Source organism: Myotis daubentonii, chromosome Y (assembly GCF_963259705.1).
Source record: "Myotis daubentonii chromosome Y, mMyoDau2.1, whole genome shotgun sequence".
Taxonomy (NCBI): Eukaryota; Metazoa; Chordata; class Mammalia; order Chiroptera; family Vespertilionidae; genus Myotis; species Myotis daubentonii.
The window spans coordinates 2,808,910-2,831,781 of record NC_081862.1 but is presented as its reverse complement, the minus strand read 5'-3'; positions in this window follow the sequence as shown (position 1 = coordinate 2,831,781).

Genomic DNA, 22,872 nt, shown 5'->3' with positions numbered 1-22,872 from the left:
TACCTTCAACTGGGGAGACCTCAGATACCTCCTGGGACCCTATACCACAATGCCCAGGGACCACCTAACTCATCTTGAACCCACAAACACTGAGATTCCAGCCTTCCCAGCGACAGGAACCTAAAAAATTGACATGGGGAGACAAGGTGGTGCCTGAATATGCAGACAGGTCCTGCAACTTTTCACAGAGCATATAGAAGGAACAGCTGAATCAAATAACACTAATAACAGTAATAACACTTTTTGCCACTCAAAAAGGCAAATGAAACACTGCTGGTGAGGAAATACATGGATGGAAAGGTCAGAGATCACCTAGAGAGAGGTGGGATATGGGTTCCGGGCTGGAGAGAGAAATGGGTGCAGCAGGGACTAGAGTATCAAAGGGAGACTTTATTTCACAAAACCAATGGCCTTTGGGGTAAGTGTAGCCCTTGATGTGGAAGGGGGTCCACAGGGCTGCTGGCAGAGGGGAACTCTAGATCTAAGTCCACAGCAGTAAGAGATTGTGCCCAAAAAGGCAGCTTGAAGATCTATATAAGCCATCCAGTGCCAGGGAAAAAAGACACAAGTCAGTATGGTTCCTTTGTATAGCTGGACATTTGTAAACAAGGATCTGAAATCCTGCCAAGAAGAAGTGTGACTTGCAAGCAATTCATGCTGGGTCAAGATTGCACACAATCTTGAGTTCCAGGAACATTTACCTCCCTGAGAAAGGCTAAGATTAAATAGTCGTGGGTGTAGAACAAATAGGGAGGGCACAGCTGCAAGTTGTCTTCAATACGCTATTCTAATAATATGGAACCAAACAAGATTTAGTTGATTAACTGCTGATGCACTAACACCGTAACAAACCCCAATAAAAGCGATGGTGAGAGTGCAGACTTTGCTACATGCCTAAGCGAGCTCTAACCCTCTGTCTGGCATCAATCATCCTGTGTGCTCATCTTACCTCTGCGTCTTCAGTTTATTAAACATCCCTCAACACTTGGCATAAAAACAGGGACCTTAAGGTAAGTAAGGCGAACACACAGGACTGAAAGGGAAAAAGTCTGCAACGGTTTATGCAAAACTTTTGGCAAGCCAGGCAGAGCAATGGGGAACTCCCCAATGGCAGAGAGTCAATATATGACTCTGCTGCGTTCAGTGCTTTAAAGCACTGGGGTTAGTGTGTCTCAAGACACTTTTAGGAAATTAGCTAGAGAAATAAAAAGGCATTGTTATTGGTTTGAGCCGACAGGTAGAAATCAGTTAAATCTAAAGGTTTGGAAACAGATTGTTCATGTGCTACAGCACGCTAATCAGAATGGAGATCCTATAGGAAAGGAAGTTTGGTCCTTGTGTACTTTGATTACTATGGCTCTTAAATCTTTGCAGTCAGAATCAGATTACGAGGCTGCTCCAGTTAAAGTTACTAGCTCTCATTCTCGCTCTGCTTGTGAAACTGATAAAGACATGCCTAATAGACCATTACCTTCTTTGCCTCATGAAAATAATATGGAGCAAAAAAGGAAAGATTTTGAACAGAAGTTGGAGGGATATGAAGATATAGAAGGGACTGATAAAGAGGGAATCCAGGATTTGTCAGAAAGTGAAACTAGTAGCACTGATTCAAGTGGTAGTGAATGGAAAAGATTATTAAAAAAGAAAGTCAAAACCAGGGATGATGAACAAGAGTTATTAAAAGATTTGCTGATTCATATGAAGGCTTTAATATGTGGTATCCCACCACCTCATGTTAAACCCACTAAGTTACAGGAATTAACCAAAAGTGCTTTTCCAGTTCAACAGCCACTGTCTGAGGAGCCCGGAGTAACTCCTATGGCTCCTCCTCCAGACCCACCACATTATTCCACAGGGGCACATCAGCAATTCCAGCTGCGGTTGCCTACTGAAATAAACAAAATATTATTAGATTTAGAACCTGGGGATGAGATTGTTCCTCCCACATGGAGAAGAGAAGATGATTTCCTTGCATTTCCGATACAGCAGCAGCAAATGTCACCGGATCTGCAACAATATCCCCGATATCCAAGTGGTTATGTTAATGTGGCTCATCATCCTCATGAGTTTAAATTGCTCAAAAGTTTAAAGGAGGCAATTAATTCTTATGGCATGCATTCCCCATTTGTGATGAGATTACTTGCTAGTTATGCCTCAGAATTTTTTCTAATTTGCCTAGATTGGGAATCTTTGGCCAAAACTGTACTGGACCCAGGAATGTATTTACAATTTAAAACGTGGTGGAGAGAGGAAGCAGACGTTATGGCTAGAGAAAATGCAGCAAAACAGCCTCCAGGACCAACATTTGAGGAATTAACTGTTCCTGGACAGTATGGGTGATTGCAAGCACAGACAGCTTTTTCAGATTTGCATATCACTCAGATAAAATTATGATGTTTAAGAACTTTGCAGAGAGTGGAAACACCTGGAAAGGCATCTCCCGCTTTTACTAAAATTACTCAACAAGCAGGGGAGCCTTACACTGACTTTCTGTCAAGATTAACAACAGCAATTAAAAAGGCTATCTCTCAGGTTTAGACCCAGCCTTAGTATATCTACTTATCAATTGACTAATTTATTTCAAATTCTAGAAGGGCCATCTGAATTAGATAGTCTCGTGTTTTAATCCCTGCTGCAGAAAAAGAATTAACTTGGATAGAACAGCATGTATAACAAGCAGAATTAGATAGAATTCTTTCCATGGACAATTTTAAATTATTAGTTTTCCACACTGAGCATTCTCCTACAGGGTTACTTGTTCAAGACAGTAATGTTGTTGAATAGATTTTCTTGCCTCATAAATCACAGAAAAAATTACAGACTTATATTCAAACAATTTGTCAAATTATTTACAAGGGAAGATTAAGATTAAGACAATTATGTGGTTTAGATCCAGAAGAAATAATAGTGCTTTTACTATCAAGGAAATTCAAGAATTGTTTCGAATATGCGATGATTGGCAAACTGCTTGTGCTCATTTGTTAGGGAAAATACATAATCATTATCCTAAGATAAAAGGTTACAATTTATTAAGAAAACTCAATGGATAATGCCTCTAATTATAGTTAATGAACCAGTTCAAGGCCCTACTGTTTATACCAATGCTAATAAGCTAGGAGTAGCTGGTTTTCATTCTGAACAGCTAACAAAGGTAATTCAATCTCCATGCACTTCAGTGCAACGGGCAGAACTACTTGCCATTGTTTTATTACTGCAACATTTTCCTCAAGCTGTAAATATTTTCACTGATTCTCACTATGCAGAATTCAAATATTGAGACTGCCACTATTTCCATTGATGAGTCAGAGCTGCATGTTTTATTTTGACAATGCCAAACTTTAATTAGAAATCGCACTTCGCTTATATTCATTATACACATCTGAGCTCACACGACCTTACCTGGTCCTATGACTAAGGGTAATAGTCATATTGATTCTCTCATAGGAACTTTTCAATCTGCACAAGAGGAGCATCAACACTATCATACAAATTCTCATAGTCTAAAAAACAGACATAACATTACCTGGAAACAAGGTAAAACCATCCTGCACTCTTGTACCCAGTGTCAATCTATTCAAGCTCTGACTCTATCATTCAGAGTAAATCCCAAGGGTACATGCAGTAATGCTCTATGGAAAATGGATGTAACCCAAGTAGTAGAATTTGGAAAACTGAAATTTGTACATCACCCTGTGGATACATATTCACACTTTTCTTGGGCTACTGCAGCGACATCTAAGAAAGCAGATGCAGTAATTACTCACTTAATGCAAGCTTTTGCAGTGATGGGAATACCTCAAAATATTAAGACTGATAATGGTTCTGCATATCAATCTACAAAATGTCAAACATTTTCTTCAATTTTATCATAACACTCACATCACTGGCATCCCTGGTAACAGTAAAGGACAAGCTATTATTGAAAGACAAAATTGCACCTTAAGTAAATGCTCAAAAAACAAAAAGGTGGAGAATTCCCTAAACGAAGACTATTAACTGCTCTATTTACTTTAAATTTTTTAAATCAAGATGAGACTGACAGCACTGCTGCTCAGCGACATTGGGTAAAGGAGGTTTCACAAGAATTGAATCAACCTGTGGTTTATCATAATGAGTCCTCTCAGTCATGGGATCCTGCATGGGTCCTATGATGGGGGAGAGGTTATGCTTATATTTCCACAAGTAAAGAAAAGTTCTGGATTCCTGAGAGGCAGCTTAAACTGAGACACGGGAACCAAAAGGAAGTTCTACTTAAGTGACCTGACCAAGGATTTCTCAGAGATGACGTTGGCGGGCCTCCTATCCGCAAAGCTCTACGGTCAACACAACATTCATCTGTACCAACCTTGGGTCTGTTGAAGAAGCTTACCCAAGAGGGAGAACAACTTGTTTGGCATCATGGTAAAAAAGTGACGCCATCTTCTTTGTTCCTTGCTATGCTTGCACTAATAACCACTCAGGTAAAAGCTGAGAATCATACATACTGGGCTTACATTCCTAATCCCCCACTGAATAAAGGTGCTTCTTGGTTGGATTCTAAGGTTCGAATTTATGTTAATGACTCATATTGGTTACCTGGACCTTATGATGATTGAGGTCCATTAAAACCAGAAGAGGAAGGTAGAGTCATAGAAAATCATACCACTGGAATGCAGGGAGTGCCAATATGCTTAGATCGAGGAGACCGTTGTTTAACTATACAGGCACAAGCCTGGCTGAGCATTTTGGAAACCACTACTACTGCAACAAAAAACAAGTGTTTGTTTCTTCTGAGTGCCCATGGGTTTAAAAATCTTAGTTGGGATAACAATAGTACACCTCCATTACTTCCACCATGTCATGTTCCTACATTTACGCACTTGTGCGATTGGGTCCCTGGGAATCCTGTTGAGGAGAGACAGTTCGGGTTTTATCTAATACTTCTTAAGCAAGCGTCATTGATTGGAGTCCTTCAGGTTCTGCCAGTTTCAAAGCCAATGGAGCTGATCTACGATGGCATAGAGGAGAGAACAAGTCCATATCCATGCAAGAGAATGTAAGCATCGTGTGCCATGATGGAGGATCCCCTCCCCCCCACGGGCCCACCCCAACACTTCATCAAGAGATGAACATCCTGTTCAATCGCACTTATGGAAATTGGGATCTGCCTTACACTCTTTGAAAGCATGGACTGGCTTCTATAAAAATAACTCTGAGAATTACACCTTACAATTTTATGTTAACAAAACTGCCTTTGTACAAGCCTGTGTTTGATCACCATTTTTATAAATGAAAAGAGATGTTAAGTAGAATGCTAACCCAGGGGAAATTTCCTGTATTAATTGTTCTTTCTATACCTGTCTAAATTCTTCTATTGCATTTAACCAATCATCTGAAAGCATTTATGTTTTGAAAGCTAGACCTGGAGTATGGTTGCCAGTACAAATGCATTGTAGATGGCAGGATTCTCCAGCTACTACTATGTTACAATATATTGCAGAAGATTTGCTTAAAAGAAGAAAAAGGTTTATTGGAATGTTAATTACCGTAATTTTGGGACTTATAGTGATTACAGCCACTGCAGCTGTTGCAGGAGTAACATTGCAACAATCTGTTCAGACTACTGATTTTTTAGCTGATTGTCATAAAGAGTCAGAACTGCTATGGTCCATCCAAAGACAAATTGATACTGAAATGCATGCAGAAATTGCTGATCTTCAACAAGCTGTATTAATGATAGATCAAATTGTAAGTCTTCAAAGACAAATGCATATGAAATGTGACGAATTATTCATCATTTTGCATTATCCCTGTACCTTATACTGAAAGTTTGTTTCCATGGGAAAAGATTAAAAAACACTTGTTCAATCATAAGAATCTAACAGAAGAAATTCTAGATTTACAATCTCATATACAAGAAACATTTCAGAAGGAACTGCATAGATTAACTGGGAAAAATGTGTTAAAAGATATGGTTGAGGGATTGCAACAATTAAAATCTATACCCCATTTAAAGCCGCTTTAGGAGCTTCTGCTGGAATTCTATTATTAATAATCTATCTCTGTATCATTTTATATTTAGTCTGCCAAAGACTCAGGAAAACCAAGCAACTAGCTAATAGAAAAGCAGCTGTGTTATCTCTGATGCTCTGTCAAATGAAGCAAGAAAAAAAAAGGGGTATTTGTAGCTGGACATTTGTAAACAAGGATCTGAAATCCTGCCAAGAAGATGTGAATGTTCTATCAGGAGCACAGCGTGACTTGCAAGCGAGTCATGCTGGGTCAAGATTGCACACAATCTTGAGTTCCGGGAACATTTACCTCCCTGAGAAAGGCTAAGATTAAATAGTCGTGGGTGTAGAACAGAAAGGGAGGGCACAGCTGCAAGTTGTCTTCAATACGCTATTCTAATAATATGGAACCAAACAAGATTTAGTTAATTAACTGCTGATGCACTAACCCAGTACCAATCCCCAACGATGGTGAGAATGCAGAGTTTGATACATGCCTGAGAAAACTGTAGCCCTCTGTCTGACATCAATCGTCCTGTGCACTCGTCTTACCTCTGCATCTTCGGTTCATTAAATAACCCTCAACACCTTTGTCTCTTTCACTTCCTTGCTAAGCCCAGTCCATAGACTCTTTAAATTAAAAACACTCATCAAGACTGCAGGGGAAAGTTGTTTTTGTGGAAACTGGGAATCAGGATAAGGAGAGATGAGCAGGAAACCAGCTCTGGGACAGTCTGTCCCTCCAAGCTAATATTAAGTGCAGCAGAGAAAGAGCAGTCTAAACTCTGGGTTGAGGGGACATTTGGTCCCGGAAACTAATACAAAAACACTGCCACCCAGGATTTGTGGGGCAACTCCTGTGTAATTGACTCCTGTGTAAATAAAACTAAAGGCAGGCAGAGAAACAAAGTGAGCAGAGTGATCCTGTCTTCTTGAAAAAAAGGTTGTGGCTTATCACACAGAGGAGCAGTGGATCACAGGGAACTTCAACACTGTGCTGACAACCTGACAGATATGCCAGCCAGAAGAGTAGAGAGGGATTTTAAACAAACTGCCATAAGTCACTGAAGCCCGCTAAAGTGAATGACCTTCACTACTTCACTTTTTTTGCTTTTTATCTTTTACTTAAGAAACCAAAATTTTTTCTCACTTTATTTTACTTTTTAAAAAATCATTATTTTTTAATTTTTATTATTTTACCTTTTTAATGTTTTATTTTTTCTTTTATTTTTCTATTCTATTCTATTCTATTCTATTCTATTCTATTCTATTCTATTCTATTCTATTCTATTCTATTCTATTATTTGTGGATTGGTATTCCACATTCTATCTTTATTTTAGTTTTGTTTTAGCATTATTTTACTTGATCTGAATTTTTCCTTTATGCCAACACTCTCACTTTACCCCTTTTTTTGTCCTGTTTGTCTTACCCTGTTCCTGCTTTAGTTTTTCTCTATTATTTCTTAGGAGTCCCTGATAAAAATTGATCATACTCATATATCTAATTTCCTCTCACTTGCTTCAAGTCCATGCATACTTCTCTCTTCTCTTTCTACACTAGCAACAATTTTCTCGCTTTTTTTTCTATTTCCTTTTTCGTTCTCTCTGTCTTGTTGTTATTGTTTGATTGCTTCTTAGTTTGTTTTTGTTGTTTTTTTTATTTTGTATTTTATCTTCTGCTTGTTCTCTTCTTCTACTAATAGCTTAGTTTCAACAACCAAATCAGATCTATCTAGTCTCTATTCTTATTTTCCAAAAATATGTGAATACATAGATAGATAGAATAAAGTAAAAATAATTCTATATATTTTTATATATATCTTATCTAATAAAATAATATGAAAATTGACCATCACTCCAACACACAAGATGACTGCCCCATGTGATCAAATATGGCTGCCCCCATGTAGACACAAGATGGCTGCCACAAGATGGCCAGCAGGGGAGGGCAGTTGGGGGAGATCAGGCCAGCAGGGAAGGGCAGTTAGGGGTGACTGGGCCAGCAGGGGTGGGTAGTTAAGGGCAATCAGGCAGGCAGGCAGGCAAGTAGTTGGGAGTCAGAAGACCGGATTGTGAGAGCGATGTTTGACTGTCAGTTTAGGCCCGATCCCTGTGGCAGTCAGACATCCCCCAAGGAATCCAAGATTGGAGAGGGTGGTGGCTGGCCTGAGAGACCCTCACCCTCGAGTACACTAATTTCATTCACTGGGCCTCTAGTTTATGATAAAAAAAATACTCTCAGTAGAGTAACAATAAAGTTATTATATCTCAACATAAGATCATGTATAACAAACCCACAGCCAACATCATCCTCAATGAGCAAAACTAAAATATGTGCCCTAATATCATGAGCAATACAGGAATGTCCAATTTCACCACTTTTACTCAACATAATACTGGATGTCCTAGCCAAAACAATAATACAAGAAGAAACAATAAAAGGCATCCCAAATAGAAACTAATCATTAACACTTATATTGTTCATAGAAGATATGAGATTGTACATAGAAAACCTGAAAGACTCCACTAAAAAACTACTAGAACTTATAAATGAATTGGACAAAGAAGCAGGATACAAAATAAATATTAAAAAATAAGTGGCATTTTAATATACCGATGAAGAACTATCAAAAAAGAAACTAACAAAATAACCCCATGTACTATTACAACAAAAAAACAGGATACCTAGGAATAAATTTAAACAAAATAGTTAATGAGCAGTACTCTGAACAGTATAGAACACTGAAGATAGAAATTGAGGAAGATACAAATAGATGGTAGAATATACCATGTTTAAAAGACGGAACGGATATCATCCAGAACCACAGGAAGGCTGGCTGAGTGGAAATTCTACAACTAGGAGGAAAGAGAATATCATACCCAGACTCAGAGGAGGTGCAGTGCTGAAGTGAAATATTAAGGTGCGGAGTGCACGCGGAGTGGGCTGGAGGCGGAGGGCACGGTTGTTGTTTTCAATAGGGAGGGAGTTTCAGACTCTGAGCTCCAGATCCCGGCGAGTCACTAGGGACCCAGACTCAAATGGGAGAAGTGGGACTGTCTGGCTTCGGTTGGAACTCGAAGGCAGCTTTCTCTCAAAGGTTTGCAGCAGTTGCTGGGACTCTGTGAGGCAGAGCCCCTAGGGATGGAACTGAGAGCAGCCATAACTGCTCGCTCCGGCCCGCCCTGTAGATCCCCGGAAACCCGCCGCACCCAAGCCCTGCACAGAGCCATTTGCCGGATAGGCTCAGGCAAACGCTAGATTAGCACCACCCTAGAGATCCAGCACAGAAGCTCTCCCACTGCAGACACAGCGACTATCATAGCCAGTTAGCCTGGAGGTCAAATCACCCCCGGTATTGCCGACCGACAACAATCAAGGCTTAACTACAACAAGACTGCGCACAAAGACCACTAGGGGGTGCACCAAGAAAGCATAAAAAATGCGGAGACAAAGAAACAGGACAAAACTGTCAATGGAGGATATTGAGTTCAGAACCACACTATTAAGGTCTCTTAAGAACTGTCTAGAAGCCGCCGATAAATGTAGTGAGATCCTCAAGAAATCTAATGAGACCCTCGATGTTATGATAAAGAACCAACTAGAAATTAAGCATACACGGACTGAAATAACGAATACTATACAGACTCCCAACAGCAGACCAGAGGAGCACAAGAATCAAGGCAAAGATTTGAAATGCGAAGAAACAAAAAACACCCAACCAGAAAAGCAAAATGAAAAAAGAATCCGAAAATATGAAGATAGTGTAAGGAGCCTCTGGGACAGCTTCAAGCGTACCAACATCAGAATTATAGGGGTGCCAGAAGATGAGAGAGAGCAAGATATTGAAAACCTATTTGAAGAAATAATGACAGAAAACTTCCCCCACCTGGTGAAAGAAATAGACTTACAGGTCCAGGAAGCGCAGAGAACCCCAAACAAAAGGAATCCAAAGAGGACCACACCAAGACACATCATAATTAAAATGCCAAGAGCAAAAGACAAAGAGAGAATCTTAAAAGCAGCAATAGAAAGAAACTCAGTTACCTACAAGGGAATACCCATACGACTGTCAGCTGATTTCTCAACAGAAACTTTGCAGGCCAGAAGGGAATGGCAAGAAATATTCAAAGTGATGAATACCAAGAACCTACAACCAAGATTACTTTATCCAGCAAAGCTATCATTCAGAACTGAAGGTCAGATAAAGAGCTTCACAGATAAGGAAAAGCTAAAGGAGTTCATCACCACCAAACCAGTATTATATGAAATGCTGAAAGGTATCCTTTAAGAAGAGGAAGAGGAAGAAAAAGGTAAAGATACAAATTATGAACAATAAACATGCATCTATCAACAAGTGAATCTAAGAATCAAATGAATAAATAATCTGGTGATCATAATAGAATCAGGGACATAGAAAGGGAATGGACTGACTATTCTTGGGGTGGGGGGGGGATAGGGGTCTGGGAGATGCGGGAAGAGACTGGACAAAAATCGTGCACCTATGGATGAGGACAGTGGGTGGGGAGTGAGGGCGGAGGGTGGGGCGGGAACTGGGAGGAGGGGAGTTATGAGGGGAAAAAGGGGAACAAATGTAATAATATGAACAATAAAGATTTAATTAAAAAAAAAGAATATACCATGTTGATGGATTGGAAGAATTCACATCATTAAAATATCTATAGTACCCAAATCCCAGTGGGATAAAGTCTAAATAGGCAGTTGGACATTCCTCAAGGGGACCTATATTGGAGAGGGACCCTAAGTATTCTTAGGCTCTCCTCCTCTTTTTTAAGTTTTGTGTTTTTTGTTGTTGTGTTTTTTTTTTTCCTAGATGCTGCTATCTTTGGGTATTTTTTTCTTCCTTGACTTCTAGCCTACTGATGCAGTCCTCTGCTTCGTCTAGTCTACTGTTGGTACTTTCTATTAAGTTCTTTATTACGGTGATGTCAATCACTTGATTCTTCTTAATTTCCTCTTGATTCTTACACATATTGTTGAATTTGTCTTCCAACCTTTTCAATGACCTTGTGACCATTACTCTGAATTCTTTCTCTGACATATTGCTTGCCTCTATTTCGTTTACTACCCTTTCTGGTGATGCCTCCTTTTCTTTCATATGTGGGCTGTTTCTTTGTCTCCCCATGATCTCTCCTCTCTGGGTGTCTGGGTATGTAACTATCTCTCTCCTGTGTTGACTTAAAGGCACAGTATAACTCAACAAGTTATAACACACCAGGCACTGAACACAAATGTATTCATGATACTAATAACCCTAAGTAAAGGTGACCACCAGATTAAACAGAATTAGGGGATAAAAAAAAGAGTGCAAAGATGATATTTAGAAAAGAAAAAAAGTAAGAAAGAAAAGAAGGAAAATAAAAAAGAAGGGGGGGGAACTTTATATGGGGATAAAACTCCAATAGAACAACTAATCCAAAAAAAATGTAAACAACTAGCACCCAGATATTAATGCAAACTACAATCAAAAACAAATAGGAAGTGGGTCGAGGAAAAACAGAAGCAAAAAAGAGACAATCTACAAACATACAAACAAAAAACAATATAATCAACAATCAAACTAACAACAACAATAGGACAGAGAGAAAGAAGGGCAAAACAAAACAAAATAAAACAAAAAATATAAATAAAAAAACAACATACAAAAAAACAACAAAAAATGAAAGAAAAAAATTAAGATAGTGAAAAAAGAGAAGAGAGAAGTGTGTATGGACTTGGAGCAGGGAATCAGAAATTAGATATATAAGTAGGATGAATTTTTAGTGAGGTAAAAAGAAGGAATAGGGAAAATTTAAAGCAGAAATATGGTAAGGACAGCAAAAGAGGAAAAGTGAGGAAGAGAGTGTTGGCATAAAGGCAAAGTTGAGATAGAGTAAAATGATGCTAAATGAAAATAGAATGTAGAACTCTAATCTAAACTAATAATAGAGGAATATGCAAATTAACCAAGACACCATAATGTCATGACCAAACAACAGTGATCTGAGGCTTCATTGCGCTGGGCCTAGAGACCTCTGGCCTTGCCCCCTGCCCAGGTGCAGGGCTTGATGGGGACCTCAGGCTGTGCCCTCCTGCCCAGGCATTGGGCCTGGAGACCTGAGGCCATGCCCCTGCCCAGGTGCAGGGCTTGAAGGGACCTCAGGCAGGCTCCCTTCCCCAGTGCTGGGCTGGGGGGCCTATGGCTGTGGCCCCCACCCAGCGGGGCTTGACGGGGAACATGAGACTGCGCCCCCCACCTGAAGGGGCTTGATGGGGGTGGAGCAGACCAGGTCTGGGTCTCACCCAATGGGGGTGGGGCTGGCCAGTTCTGTGTCTCCTGCATTTTCAAAGCATGTGCAGATGGTGGGAGGGGATTTGACTCTAGGTCCCATGGCACGCTCAGACTCTGACAGGAGGAAGATTTTCATGTACATTTTACTATATTTCTTTCATCTCTGACACTTCTATTATTGAGAAAGGGCAAACAGCAATATGAAAACATTTCCTCTAATTAATTCCCTTTTAATGTGCACAAATTTCATGCACCAGGCCACTAGTCCGAGAATACTATATAATAAAAGAGAAACATGGTAATTAATCGTACCTCTGACATGCTTCCCATTGGCTAATCAGGGCAATATGCACATTAACTGCCAACCAAGATGGCGGCTGGCAGCCAGGCAGCTGAAGCGAACAGGAGGCTTGCTTGCTCCAGTGACAGAGGAAGCCAAGGTTCCCCACCTGCCGCTACCGGCCTCTGAGCTGAACTCTAAGAAACAATGTTGCAATTATAAAAGCTAAACAATTCCCAGAAACCTCTTTCAGCCAGCCGGCCTTGGAGATGGAGCTGAAACAGTGTTTCAATTATAGAATCCAAACAAACCAAGATCAGCAGCCAAAGTCTCAGAGCTGGAGCCGAGTCTCAGAGCCAAAGCTGGCTCTCAGTTCCAGTGACAGCCATAGAAGGTAAATAAATCCCAGAATTAAAAAAAAGAAAAAAAGGATAGGTTGGGAGCTTCATTCACTCGCCAGCCTGAAAACGACCCTCAGCCCCTCACCCAGACTGGCCAGGCTCCCCAGTGGGGACCCCCACCCTGAAGGGGGTGTGACCAGATGCAAACAGCCATCAACCCCTCATCCAGGCTGGCCAGGCACCGAAGCAGGACCCCCACCCTGACCCGGGACACCCTTCAGGGCAAACCAGCTGGCCCCCACCCATGCACCAGGCCTCTATCCTATATAGTAAAAGGGTAATATGCCTCCCAGCACTGGGAACAGCGGAGTCGCAAGGCCTCCCGAACCCGGGATCCGAGGAGCTGTGAGGCCTCATGCCCCAGGATCAGCGGAGCCACGAGGCCTCCCAGCACCAGGATCAGCTGAGCAGGGAGGCCTCACTGTCCCAGTGTCAAGCAGAGCCCGAGGCCTCCTGGACCCTGGGGCAGCATGACAGGGGGCAGCGCCCAAACCCCCTGATCACCCTGTGGCTCTGTGTGTGACAGGGGGTGGGGCCACAACCACCCTATCCACCCTGCTCTGTTCGTGACATGGGAAGGCACCCCAATCCCCTGATCAGCCCTGCTCTGTGCCTGATAAGGGAGCTCTTCAACCCCCTGATGGGCTCTGCTCTGTGTGTGATGGGGTAGAGCTGCAACCTCCCAATCGGCCCTGCCCTGAGTGTGACAGGGGGGAGTGCCCCAACCCCCTGATCCGCCCTGCTCTGTGTGTGATGGGGCAGTGCCCCAACTCCCCTATCGGCCCTACTCTGTGCATGACAAGGGGGAGCTCCCTAACTCCCTTGATGTGCCCTGCTCTGTGCGTGACAGGGGGCAGCATCCCAACCCCCTTATCAGCCCTGCTCTGTGTGTGACAGGGGGTGGCGCTACAACCTTCCAATCCGCACTGCTCTGTGCATGACAGGGGGTGGCACCCCAACTCCCCAACAGGCCCTGCTCTGCACCTGACCAGGGGATGCACTTTGGGATTGGGTCTGCCCTCTGCCACCCGGGAGCGGGCCTAAGCCAGCAGGTCGTTTTCTCCCCAGGGGTCCCAGACTATGAGAGGGCACAAGTGGGGCTGAGAGTCGCGCTCCCCTCCCCCCCCCCCCCCCGCCTCCGCCAGTGCACAAATTTTTGTTCCCTGGGCCTCTAGTAATAAAATAAAATTAAAATAAAATAAAATAAAATAAAATAAAATAAAATAAAATAAAATAAAATAAAATAAAATAAAATAAAATAAAATAAAATAAGATAAGATAAAATAAAATAAAATAATAAAATAAAATAAAATAAAATAAATAAAATAAAATAAAATAAAATAATAAAATAAAATAATAAAATAGAGAAAATAAAATGAAACTTTAAAAAAGGTAAAATAATAGTAATAATACTTATTAAAATAAAAATATAATAATTAAAAATGTAAAATCAAGTGAGGAAAAAGAAGCATAGTTTCTTAAGTAAAAGATAAAAAATAAAAATGTGCAGTAGGGAAGGTCATTCACTTCCTCTACTGTTCCAATTGCCACGCCTGTTTCCTATCAGGTATTCAGGGCAGTATTGAAGTTCTCTGTATTCCACAGGTTCTCTGTATCATAATCCATAATCCTGTTTCACACAGGCAGTATTTCTTTGTTTCTCAGCCTGCCTGTGGTTATATTTACACAAGTCAATTTGCGATTCAACCCCTGGGTGACAGTGTTTCTGTATTGACCTCCGGGTTTATAAGTCCTCTCTACCCAGTATTTAGAATTTGTTTTCCCTGCTGCACTTAATACTCTTTGGGGAGAATGAATTGCTCCAGAGCTTGTTTTCTGGTTGTTTCTCCCCTCTCTGTTCCCTAGGTTCCACAAAAACAACTTTCCCCTGCAGTCTCAGAGAGTGTTTTTAATTGGGTGATACTATATACTGGGCTTAGTATTCAAAAACAAGAATTTAAATGGAAAAAAAAGAGCCAAAGTAAGTGTGCGAACTCTTGACTTTTTCACCCCGGCATTGTGCATGACTCTGCTCATGTCTCTGTGCATGTCTTTTTCCCCTGACACAGTGAAGCCAGTTTACTTGTAAAGCTTCAGGTTGCCTTTTTGTGCCCAGCCCAGCTATGGGTTGATTTCTAGAGTTCCCTTCTGTCAGAAGCCCTGTGGACCCCCTTCCACATTCGTGGACTACGCTGGCCCTAAAGGCCACAGATGTTGTGGGGTGCAGACTTCTTCTGAATCTCTAGATCCCCCTACAGGCATTTCTCTCTCCAGTCTGGATTGCAGATGTCACCTTTCTCTGGGTGAAATATGACTTTCTGTGAGAAGGTGCAGAGTTTGTCTGCGTCCACATCCACATATTTGCACTGCTTGAGACCCGGTGATAGTGGGTTCACAGATGGTCCCTGGGTGTTGTGATTGTAGGGTTCCAAGAGGTATCTGATTCTTCCCAATTGAAGGTAAGGCTAGCCTTTCAATCACAGCCACTCCCCTTTCAAGATGGCTCAGTCTCCATGGCAGAGCTGTTCACACTGGGAGAGATTTCAGCAGCAGTGGAGGAAGCCTGGTCAGGAGAGCGTGGTCCAGCAGTCTCCACCAGTTCCTTTGAATATACATGTCCCTCACTCACAAATAGATACTCCCCATACACCCACACACTCTCGTTTTGTTCTCTCATTCACACATTATTTTGCAGTCTGCCTCCAAGTCGGCACCCATCTTCTATCTCTCTATATTTATTTAAATATATATATACTAGAGGCCTGGTGCACAAAAATTTGTGCACTCGGTGGCGGGGGGGGGGGGGGAGATGGCGGGGGAGTCCCTCAGCCTGGCCTTTGCCCTCTCGCAGTCTGGGACTCCTCCGGGGATGACCACCTGCTGGCTTAGGCCTGCTCCCCGGGGATTTGGCCTAAACTGGCAATCAGACATCCCTCTGGCAGCTCGGGAACCCAAGGGGGATGTCCACTTGCCAGCGGGGAGCAGGCCTAAGCTTCAGTCTGACATCCTTAGTGCTGCTGAAAAGACAGGAGAGGCTCCCACCACCGCTGCTATACTGGCAGCCATCAGCCTGGCTTGTGGCTGAGCAGAACTCCCCCTGTGTTAGCGCACTGACCACCAGGGGCCAGTGCCTGCATTGAGTTTCTGCCCCCTGGTGGTCAGTGTGTGTCATAATGACCAGTCATTCCCAGTCTTTCTGCTGTTAGGGTCAGTTTACATATTAACGTATTATATAGGATAGAAGCCTGGTGCACGGGTCGGGGTTGGCTGGTTTTCCCTAAAGGGTGGAGATCCCCACTGGGGTGCCACTGTGGTGCCTGACCAGCCTGGATGAGGGGCTGATGGCTGTTTGCAGCTGGCCATACCCCTTCAGGGTAGGGGTCCTTGCTGGGATGCCTGGCCAGCCTGGGTGAGGGCCTGAAGGCCATTTTCAGGCTGGCCAAGCCTCCCCAGTGACAGAAGCTCCCAGCCTCTCCCATTTTCTTTTTTTTCTGGGATTTATTTACCTTCTATAATTGAAACTTTGTAGCCTGGAGTGGAGCTCAGAGCTGGCCAGGGCTTGGCTTCCTCCATCTCCAGGGGAAACCCAAGGCTCCAGCTCCATGGCCATGGCCAGCTGAAAGCAGGTTTCTGGGGTTTATTTACCTTCTATAACTGAAACTTTGTAGCCTTGAGAGGAGCTAAGAGCCACCCAGGGTGGTTGGGAGGAAAAGCCTCCAACTCGCTCCTGCTCGGTGGCCACGTCTGGCTGAAAGCAGGTATCTGGGGTTTATTTACCTTCTATAATTGAAACTTTGTTGCTTTGAGTGGAGCTTATAGCCGCCGCAGCAGGCAGGAAGTTGGCTTCCTCCATCATTGGGTAAACCAAGCCTCCTGCTAGGCTACTGGCCGCCATCTTAGTTGGGTTAATTTGCATATAGTTGCTCTGATTGGCTTGTGGAAGTGGCCTAAAGTATAGCGAAGGTACAGTCAATTTTCATGTTTGTCTTTTATTAATATATATATATATATATGTATATATATATATATATATATATATATACATATATATATATTTTTTTTTCTATTTTGTTGTTTTTTTCATAAAGTCATTCTCTTTCTACCTACTCTATACTGAACTGTGGTCATTTTCCTATTTATTCAATTTCTTAACCTTATCTTCTAGAAATAAGCTTTACCTCTTCAGGTTCATCTGGGTGTTTGTTGTTTGTTGTTTGCATTTTTTTGATTAGTTGTTTGCATTCTTCTTTGGGTGTTTGTTCTTTACATTTTTTGAATTAGTAGTTGGTTTTCAGGAGTTTTCTCCTCATATATATATATATTCCCCCTCCTCCTTTCTCTTCTATTTTCTCCTTTTCACAATATCATTTTTGCACTGTTTTCTTTCCCCTAATTCTCTTTCTCTGGTGGTCACCTTTATTTGGGGATATTTGTATCATGAATACATTTGTGCTTTGTTCCTTGAGTGTTGTTTTTCATGTCTTTACATCAACAGAGGAGAGAGAGACTACATAAGCAGACCCCTAAGAGTAGTAAACATGGGAGACAAAGAAACAGCCCCCAATGGAAAAGAAAAGGAGGAATGACCAGAAAACCAAATAAATGAAATGGAGGCAAGAAATTTGTCAGAGAAAGTATTCAGAGCAATAGTTACAAGGACACTGAAAAGGATGGAAGACAAATTCAACAATATGTGTAAGAATCAAGATGAAATGAAGAAGAACCAAAAAGAAATGAAGAATGACATTGATGCAATAAAGAACACAATAGAAAGCATCAACAGTAGACTAGAAGAAGAAGCAGACTTCGTCAGTGTGCTAGATGACAAGGTAGGAAAAAACTACTGAAGCAGAGCGGAAACTGGAAAAAAACACCTTAAAAAACAGGAGAGCTTATGGAAACTTTGGAACAACATGAAATGAAACGACATAATAGGGTTGACAGAAGGAAAGGAAACTGAGCAAGAAATAGTAAACCTGTTTGAAAAAATAATGACAGAAAACTTCCCTGATATTCGGAAGAAAAAATTCAAACAAGTCCAAGAAGTTCACAGAGTCCCAAACAAAATGAACCATAGAAAACTGACACCAAGACACATTATAATTAAATTTGAAAATACCAATGACAAAGTATGAATATGAAAGGCTACCAGATAGATACAGAAAGTTAACTTCAAGGGCTCTCCCATCGGACTATCAATTGATTTCTCAACAGAAACATTAGGCCAGAAGGGAATGGAACAAAATATACAAAGTCATGCAAAGCAAGAGTCTGAATCCAAGAGTACTGTATCCAGAAAGGTTATCAATGGAAAATAAGGGTGAAATCAGTAGCTTCAAAGACAAAAAAGGACTGAGGGATTTTATTACCACCAAACTAGCAATGCAAGAAATGCTAAAGGCTTGGCTATGAAAAGAAGAAACAGGAAGGGAAGAGGAAACACAGGTATAAAGAATAAAATTGGTGACAAACAAGTATCTATCAATAATAACTTTAAATGTAAGTGGATTAAATTCCCCAATCAAAATACATAGGGTGGCTGAGTGGATAAGAATGCATGAATCATATATCTGCTGACTATAGGAGACCTACTGCAGAACAAGAATTTACAGAGACTGATGGTGAGGGATAGAAAATGTTTCTCAGACAAATGGAAATGAAAAAAACAAAACTGGGGTAGCAATACTTATATATAAATATTAGACCTCAAAGTGAATGTCATAAAAAGAGATAAGAAAGGCCACTTCATAATTCTAAAGGGAGCAATTTAATAAAAAGATATAACTCTGATAAACATATATGCACCCAATATGGGAGCACTCAAATTCATAAAAAATCTTCTGAAGGATATCAAGGGAGAGATTTACAGTAATATAGTCATAGTAGGGGACTTTAATACCACACTACCATCAGTGGACAAATCTTCTAAAAAAGTTAGCGAGGAAACATCAATCAAAAATTACTCACTAGATTAGATGGAATTAATTGACATCTTCACAATATTTCACCCCAAAGCCAAAGAATATACCTTCTTCTCAAGTGCACAATGCACAATGATCATTTTCAAAAATAGACCACATATTGGGTCATAGGCAATGTCTCTTCAAATTCAAGAAGATAGAAATCATATCAAGCATCTTCTCAGGTCATAAGTCATAAAATTAGAAATCAACTACAATAAAAGCAATGAAAAAAATCAAACACCTGGAGGCTAAATAGCATGCTATTAATGATTGGGTTACCAAAGAGATCAACGAAGAAATAAAAAGCATCATGGCAACAAATGACAATGAAAACACAACAATCCAAAATCTATGGGACACAGTGAAAGCAGTCTTGAGAGGGAAGTTCATAGCTCTACAAGCCTACTGCAAAAAAAGAAAGAAATAAAGGAAGGAAGGAAGAAAGAAAGGAAGGAAGGAAGGAAGGAAGGAAGGAAGGAAGGAAGGAAGGAAGGAAGGAAGGAAGGATAATACATTATCTAACCCTACAACTTGAAGAGTTAGAAAGAGAGCAATAAGAAATGCCTCTAGTAAGCAGATCAAAGTAAATAATAAAGATGAGAGTAAAAATAAATGACATAGAGACAAAAAAGGTCAATAAAAACAAGAACTGGTTCTTTGAAAGGATAAACAAGATTGATGAACCTATATCCATGCTCACCAAGAAGTAGAGAGAGAGAGGTCTCAAATAAAATCAGAAATTAAAGAGGTGAAGTATCAACTGATCTCACAGAAATACAAAGGATTATGAAAAAATACAATGAACAACTTTATTCCAACAAAATGGACAAACTAGACATAAAGGACATTTTTATAGAAAAAACACAAGCCCCCAAAACTCAATCAGGAAAAATATAAAAACCTGAATAGGATGATAACTCCTGAAGAAATTGAAACAGTGATCCAGAATTTTCCAGCAAGCACAAGCTTTGGTATAGACAGCTTTACAGGGCAGTTCTACCAAGCATTCAAAGAAGAACTAAAACCTATCCTCTTTGGATATTCCAATAATTCAAAAGGAAGGCACACTTCCAAGCTATTTCTATGAAACCAGCATTACCCTAATTCCAAAACCATATAAAGACACCACAAAAAAAAGACAACTGCAGGCCAATATAATTGATGAACAGAGATCCTAAAATCCTCAATAAAATTCTAGCTAACTGGATCCAGCATTACATTAGAAAGATCATACACCATGACCAAGTGGGATTATTAAAGGAATGCAAGGATGACACAATATCCACAAATCAATAAATGTGATATATCACATAAATAAATTGAGAGAAAATTGACATAATCATATCAATTGATGCAGAAAAAGCATTTGACAAATTCCAACATCCTTTCTTGATAAAAACTCTCAGCACAGTGGGAATAGAGGGATCATACTTCAACATAACAGAAACCTTATATGACAAACCTACAGCCAACATCATACTCAATTTGGCAAAAACTAAATTCATTTCCCCGAAGAACAGGAACAAGACAGAGATCACATCATTAAAATGCCCACTTCACCACTCCTGTTCGATATAGTCCTGGAAGTGCTACCCATAGCGATCAGATAAAAAGAAGAAATAAAATATATCTAAATTGGAAAAGAAGAAATAAAACTGTCCTTATTCAAAGATGACATGATAATTTACATAGGACACCCCAAAAACTACTATCAAAAAACTACTGGACCTGATAAATGAATTTGGTAATGTATAATACACAAAATTAACACCCAGATATCAACTGCCTTTTAGTATTCCAATAATGAACTCACAGAAAGAGAAACTAAAATAACAATCCCATTTACCATTGCACACACACACACACACAAAAAGATACTTAGGAATAAACTTAACTAAGGACGTAAAAGACCTACACTCAGAAATCTACAGGAGACTGAAATAAGAAATAGACCTAAACAAATGGAAGAACATACCATGTTCATGTATTGGTAGAGTCAACATCATTAAAATGTCCATACTACCCAAAGCATTCTACAGATTTTATGAATCCTCATTAAAATACCAATGGCATATTTCAAAACTCTAGAAAAAACTCTCCAAAAATTTATCTGGAATTAAAAAAGACCCCGAATAGCCATAGCAATCCTTGGAAAGACGAAGAAAGTTGGCGAGACCACAATACCGGATATCAAGCTATATTACCAAGCGACAGTTCTCAAAACTGTCTGGTACTGGCACAAGAACAGACATATAGACCAATGGAACAGAACAGAGAGCCCAGAAATTGAGCCAAGCCATTATTCTCAGATAATATTTGACAAAAAAGGCAAAAGCATACAATGGAGTGAAGATAATCTCTTCAATAAATGGTGTTGGGAAATTTAGTCAGATGCACACAAAAAATGAAACTAGATCACCAACTCACACCATACACAAAAACAAACTCAAAATGGCTAAAGGCCTAAAATGTAAGACAGAAAACCATAAAAATCCTACATGACTCCATAGGCAGCAAAATAGCAGGCATTTGTCATAGCAATATCTTTACTGACATAGCTCCTAGGGCAATGGAGACTAAGGAGAAAATAAACAAATGGAACTATATCAAAATAAAAAGCTTCTGCACAGAAAAAAAAATCAACAAAACAAGAAAGCTCACTGCACGGGAGGACATATTTGCCAATGTTATCTCTGATAAGGGTTTAATCTCCAACATTCACAGGGAATTCATACAACTTAACAAAAGGAAGATAAACAATTCAATAAAAAAAATGGGCAAAAGATCTAATAGACACTTTTTGAAGGAGGATATACAGAAGGCCCAGAGACATATGAAAACATGCTCAAAGGACCAATCATCTGAGAGATGCAAATCATAACAACAATGAGATACCATCTCACACCTGTCAGAATGGCAATCATCAAGAAATCAACAAACAACAGCTGCTGTGATGATGTGGGAAAAAAGGAACTCTCCTGCATTGCTGGTGGGAATACAGACTGGTGCAGCCACTATGAAAGATAGTATGGAGTTTCCTCAAAATTTAAAAATGGAACTGCCATTTGACCCAGTGACCCCACTTTTAGTACAATATCTCAAGAAACCGGAAACACCAATCAGGAAGAATATATACACCCCTATGTTCATAGCAGCACAATTTACAATAGGTAATATTTGGAAACAACCTAAGTGCCCATCAGCAGATGAGTGGATTAAAACACTGGTACATCTACACAATGGAATACTATGCCACTATACAAAAAAGAAGGAACTTGTGGAAAGATGGCAACTGGCAAGAAATTAGGGAGGGAGAGTGTGTGAGAGTGTGAGGGAGCGATAGGGAAGTGGGTGTGTGAGTGAAATAAGGACAGTTAGATACTGAAGGTCTCCCAAGGTGCTGCCAAACTGTACAGTCTGAGAAGGTGAAACCCTGCTGCCATCACAGACACTCCAGAGGAAGCCAGTATGGGCAAAGAGATCATGCCATCTTGAAAAACAGAACTGCTTGAGACTAGGATCCTAGCCTCACCACCACCTAAGCTGGTCTCAGACACAAACTGGGGCTCTACAGCTACTCGGGACAAAGACCTGCGACTACAGCTGCAGACCCACAGACACCAAGAATTCAGACATTCCCTGAAGCAGATTTCTGTGAGTCACAGTGCCCATCCCCCTCACCAGAGGCTCCCTGCAGGTCCATAGGAACTACTAGACCCACCCCTCACACAGGGCTGCAGCTCTGCTACTGGAATTTTAGCCTGGCCATGCACACAGATAGTGGGAATCTGTTTCCCACAATGCACAATTGCCCCACACCCACACAGGGTGGCAGTACCACCTGACATTAATTCTGGGCAAGTGCACAGGGAAGTCTGTTCTACATAGCACAGGAGTGGACCCCCTACCAACAAAGGGTGGCTATGCAATTCAGTCCTCCAAGCAGAC